The sequence below is a fragment of the Brassica napus genome, chromosome C8, assembly GCF_020379485.1.
Source record: "Brassica napus cultivar Da-Ae chromosome C8, Da-Ae, whole genome shotgun sequence".
Classification (NCBI taxonomy): domain Eukaryota; kingdom Viridiplantae; phylum Streptophyta; class Magnoliopsida; order Brassicales; family Brassicaceae; genus Brassica; species Brassica napus.
In genome coordinates, this window is record NC_063451.1 from 31166029 (window position 1) to 31172028 (window position 6000).

Below are 6000 nucleotides of genomic sequence, written 5' to 3' on the forward strand. Positions count from 1 at the left end.
CAGATGGTAAATGATCATTTTAGAGGGGAAGATTTACCCAATGCAGAAGTTAGGAGATTTTATGATATGTTGGATACTGGAAAGCAACCATTGTACGAAGGTTGCAGAGATGGTCATTCAGCTTTATCATCTGCTACAAGATTGATGGGCATTAAAACAGATTATAATTTGGCTGAAGACTGTGTGGATGCGATTGCTGATTTTGTAAAAGGTATTCTACCCGAGGATAATGTAGCTCCTGGTTCATATTACGAGGTTCAGAAACTCGTAGCTGGTCTTGGTTTATCGTATCAGATAATAGATGTATGCAGCGACAACTGCATGATTTATTGGAGGGCGGATGAACAGCGGGTTACATGCAAATTTTGTGGAAAGCCTCGTTATAAAGATACGAGTGAAAGAGTTCCAGTGCCATATAAAAGGATGTGGTATTTACCTTTGACGGAAAGGTTGCAGAGGTTGTATCTGTCTGAACGCACAGCGCAACCAATGAGATGGCATGCGGAGCACTCAACAGATGGTGAGATCAGACATCCTTCAGATGCAAAAGCGTGGAAGCATTTCCAATCAAAGTATCCCGACTTTGCGTATGAGAGAAGAAATGTCTACCTTGGATTATGTACTGATGGTTTCAGTCCGTTTGGCAAGAGTGGAAGACAGTATTCTCTATGGCCCGTCATTCTTACACCATACAACCTCCCCCCAAACTTGTGTTTGCGACGAGAGTTTTTGTTTCTCTCGATTCTCGTTCCCAGACCAGAGCATCCTAAGAGATCACTTGATGTGTTTCTTCAGCCACTAATATATGAGTTGCAACAACTATGGGCTCAAGGTGCTGAAACATACGATGTTTCGTGTAAAGAAAACTTTCAAATGCGGGCAGTACTAATGTGGACAATAAGTGATTTTCCAGCATATGGTATGTTGTCTGGATGGACAACGCATGGAAGGCTATCATGTCCATATTGTCAAGATAACACTGATGCTTTCCAACTAAAGCACGGAAGGAAAACGTGTTGGTTTGACTGTCACAGGAGATTCCTACCACCTGATCATCCATATCGTAGGAGTAGGAATTTGTTTACGAAGAACAAGAGGGTGTTTACTTATGTGAGTGCTTTAAACAAATTAAAATATATTTTATCACATATTTATACTAATTCACATTTATTGATATAATATATATATATGTGCTATTAATAGGTGTCTGCTGGTTTGGCCAGAGGTGAAACATTTGACGATTGGATACGTGAGATGGTCGTTGGACCAAACTTTGTTGTGAAGTCATATCCGAGATTTTGTACTCGAGGATATGCATTCACAACTCAGAAGAGGAGACGTTCGAGTACGACTTATGATGCTGGCGTTTTTTCTGCATCAGAGAGATGATGTATACTACGGACACATACATGAGATTTTGGAAATCAAGTATTTAGGCATGGTTGGATTGCGTTGTACTGTTTTCTATTGTGATTGGCACGACAACACCCCAGATCGAGGTGTGAGAACATATGCATTTGGTGTTACATCAGTAAATTCGAGGCGAAAGCTGCAATATTATGATCCTTTCATTCTTACTTCCCAGGCCGATCAGGTAATTAAATGTTAATTATTCAGAATGATTCATCATCATGTGTATTAATTTATAATTTTTCTAAATGTTACAGGTTTGTTATATCAAGTACCCCCGGGTAAGGAACAGAGATGATCCATGGGTTATTGTTACAAGACTCAACCCGAGAGGCCGAGTTCAGGGAAGTTCTGAGCTGGAAGACCCACTACAACCAAGCACATCCGGCAACTTAAGTGCAGCAGAAGATTTAGCTGGAGTTGGCCTTGTAGTCGATTTAACTGACTTTGGAGAGGAAGCCGTCGTTCACGTTGAGGATGAACCAGTGATTGGAGAGTTTCACCAAGATCCAGATTCAGATTCATCTGGTGATGATGACTCGGAAACAGACTACCATTGAACTTTTTTTTTTTTTTTTAAGAAATACTGAGGAAATTTCGAGGAACACTTGATATAACCTCTTTCCTCGGATAATAGTTATTTGGTTTATCTAGCAAGGCAAAGCTGAATACGAATTAAAAGCTACTCAAAACACAACCAAATAAAACGAAGAAACCATGTAAAAGAAATACGAACTCATAATTACAAAACCTAAAAAAAAACTCAGTTCAAAATTAACAGAAAATAAGACCATAAAACGTTAGAATAGAAAAGAAAATAAAATAGCCGGTGATAGCTCCTACTCCTCGTCTCCTGCTCCAGATGTTCCTGCATCGTTGGGTCTCTTGGACCTCTTTCTTACCTTGTGTGTACCACTCGAACCCGAACCAGAGCTGGATGGAGAGTTGTCCCGATGAACTACATCATCCTTTTGGCAACGACACGGCCTGATACGTGAAATGGCAGCTCAGATCTTGTGTAGCATGTCGTTGTTTGTCTTTATGCTCTGATCTCTCCAATGTTGTTGCTGGCGCGAAGTGGCGTTCGGTGGAAGATCTTGCAGCTTGTACTGGCTGGAATCTGATGGGAGTAGCTGATGGGGTTGTGATATTCCGTGTTTTTAACGGTTTTAAACTCGTTTTGGAGCAAATAAATGGTCGGTTTTAATTAATGTTTTGGTCTATTTGATGCGTTTTGGTGTTCTTAAGTGTAATATGCAGGTTACTAGATAGCTTGAAAGAAAAGAACGCATTCGGGATTTATTCAGAAGCAAGATGGACCGAGCAAGAAGTATTGATCGCACAGAGCCACAGATCGACCGATCCGGACAACGTGGATCGACCGATCCCACGCCTTCATGCCCTAGATCGACCGATCCGGTCCATGTGGATCGACCGATCTCAGGCGCTACGGGCTCCACACGCACAAACGAGCTTTTCACTCCTTTTTACCCACTCCCCTCAATAATTCAGAGAAGAACTCGACTTTGGAGACTCACAAAAGACCAGGGGGCGACCAAGGAGGAGATTTACAAGTTCTAGAGAGAGATTTGAGTGTTTTGTACTTGTTTTGGTGTGATTTGTGAAGATTTGTAAAGGAGTTCATCTCAAAACCATTTGGAGAAGATCTTCTGAACCTTTACTCTGTTTTAATACAATCTTATCATGTTTTCTTCATCAAAATCGTTTTGTTCTTGCTTAGTTATGTGTGAGTAGTCATCTAGTTGGGTTTAGGGGTTCTCATATGGGATTTCTTGATGTTTTGATCCATAAAACGTGTGTAGACTAAGGGATTACGTTTTGGTTCTTCATCTAATGGATTTCTTACTGCTTGAACTGAATTGATCACTTAGTTCATGATATTAGATTGTTTGATGCACCGAAAGTGATTGTTTGAACTTCCGAAAATACTTTAGATGAGCAAAGTGTCCTTAACCCTCGGAAGTTGATGTTATTGCGCTTTGTGAACATATTGAACCTGTTCTTAATGCTTGTTTAGAAATTGAAACTCAGCGGAAGTTAGTGTGGAGATTTCTATAACATAGAGAATTAGCGCTACGGAAGTAGGTTAATTCTAATATCGTGTTTGAGTTCTAGATGGTTCTTAATATATCCCTATGTCTGCCATTAATTGTATCTTGATTAAAAAGAAATCCCTGAGAATTCCCAATGCCCAACGTTTGTTTTAAAATAGTTTTCAAATCGTTTAAATAATCTTTTTACATGCTTGTTTATGCTTTGTGACACCTAAAAAAATTAGATAAAAATCATCAAAAATATATCTTGATTCGCTGTAGCTATTAACTTGTCTGCAACTCTACGTGTGATCATCGGTCCCTGTGGATTCGATCCCGCATTACTACTGCGTACTTTACTGTGCACTTGCAGTTAGATAATCGGGTTAAAACTCGAGACTCAGGCACCGATAAAACCGTCAAACCGTCATCCTCCCAAACAGATTGGAGTGAGGAGAATGCTCCAAAGGTGGAACTTAAAGCCCTCCCAGCTGGGCTGAGGTATGCATTCTTGGGACCGAATTCCACATATCCTGTTATTATTTGTGCTAACCTGAATAATGTGGAGACCGCTTTGCTTCTTTCAAAATTGCGAAAGTATAGAAAAGCATTGGGGTACTCTTTGGATGATATTACAGGTATTTCTCCAGATCTTTGCATGCACAAGATTCACTTGGAGGATGAGTCAAAGACGTCCATAGAGCACCAGCGAAGACTGAATCCCAAACTGATGGAAGTTGTGAAAAAGGAGATTCTAAAGCTGTTGAGTGCAGGGGTGATCTACCCAATTTCAGACAGTACTTGGGTGAGCCCGGTTCATGTGGTTCCTAAGAAGGGTGGCATCACTGTCATCACAAATGAGAAGGATGAGCTGATTCCTACCAGAACAGTCACAGGGCATAGGATGTGCATTGACTACAGGAAGCTAAACTCAGCCACAAGGAAGGACCACTTCCCACTTCCTTTCATTGACCAGATGCTGGAAAGACTAGCCAACCACCCCTACTATTGTTTTCTCGATGGTTACTCCGGGTTCTTTCAGATACCCATTCATCCAGACGACCAAGAGAAGACAACATTCACCTGTCCATACGGTACTTTTGCCTACAGGAGAATGCCCTTCGGATTGTGCAATGCTCCTGCCACTTTCCAGAGATGCATGATGTCGATCTTTACTGATCTTATTGAGGACATTATGGAGGTTTTTATGGACGATTTCTCAGTCTACGGTTCTTCATTTACCGACTGCCTTGCTAATCTATGCAAGGTGCTGGAAAGATGTGAGGAGAAGAACTTGGTGCTAAATTGGGAGAAGTGCCATTTCATGGTGAAAGATGGCATTGTCTTGGGTCACAGGATATCAGAGCAGGGTATCGAGGTTGACAAGGCAAAGATTGAAGTTATGACCAGCCTACAGCCTCCCGGGACAGTGAGGGATATTCGGAGTTTTCTGGGACATGCCGGTTTCTACAGGAGGTTTATCAAAGACTTCTCTATGATAGCGAGGCCACTCACCCGTCTGCTGTGCAAAGAAGCGAAGTTTGTTCTTGATGCTGACTGCCTCGCTGCGTTTCAGATTCTCAAGAAGTCTCTAGTCAGTGCTCCCATTGTGCAGCCACCAGATTGGGACTTGCCATTTGAAATAATGTGTGACGCAAGTGATTACGCGATTGGAGCTGTTTTAGGGCAGAGAAAAGACAAGAAACTCCATGTGATCTATTATGCCAGCCGAACGCTTGATGATGCTCAAATCAAGTATGCTACCACTGAGAAGGAGTTGCTGGCAGTAGTTTATGCTTTCGAGAAGTTCAGGTCCTATTTGGTGGGCTCGAAAGTAATTGTGCACACAGATCATGCAGCCTTGAAGTACCTGATGACGAAAAAAGATGCTAAACCGAGACTCTTAAGGTGGATCTTACTCCTACAGGAGTTTGATATTGAGATCAGAGACAAGAGAGGAGCAGAAAATGGAGTGGCAGATCATCTTTCCCGAATGAGAGTGGAAGCTGAAACACCACTGGATGATACATTACCCGAGGAGAATGTCTATGTGATCACCTTGCTGGAGGATGAGTATTTGGATCAGGCTGATTGCTGTGCCATGAGACAAATTCAGGATGATCTCCCATGGTTTGCAGACTTTGCAAACTACCTATGTGCTGGAATTGAACCACCGAACCTGAAGGGATATGAGAGGAAGAAGTTCATGAGAGATGTGAACCACTATTACTGGGATGATCCCTTCCTCTACAAGAGATGCTCAGATGGTTTATTCAGGAGATGCGTTCTGGAGAATGAGATGCAAGGGATTCTTTTCCACTGCCACAGCTCAGAATACGCAGGCCATTTTGCAACATTCAAGACGGTTTCTAAGGTTCTGCATGCTGGTTACTGGTGGCCTACACTTTTCAGAGACGCCCATGAGTTTGTCTCAAAGTGTGATGCATGTCAGCGGAAGGGTAACATCAGTAAGAGAAATGAGATGCCCCAAAATTTCATCCTTGAAGTTGAAGTTTTTGATGTATGGGGAATTGAT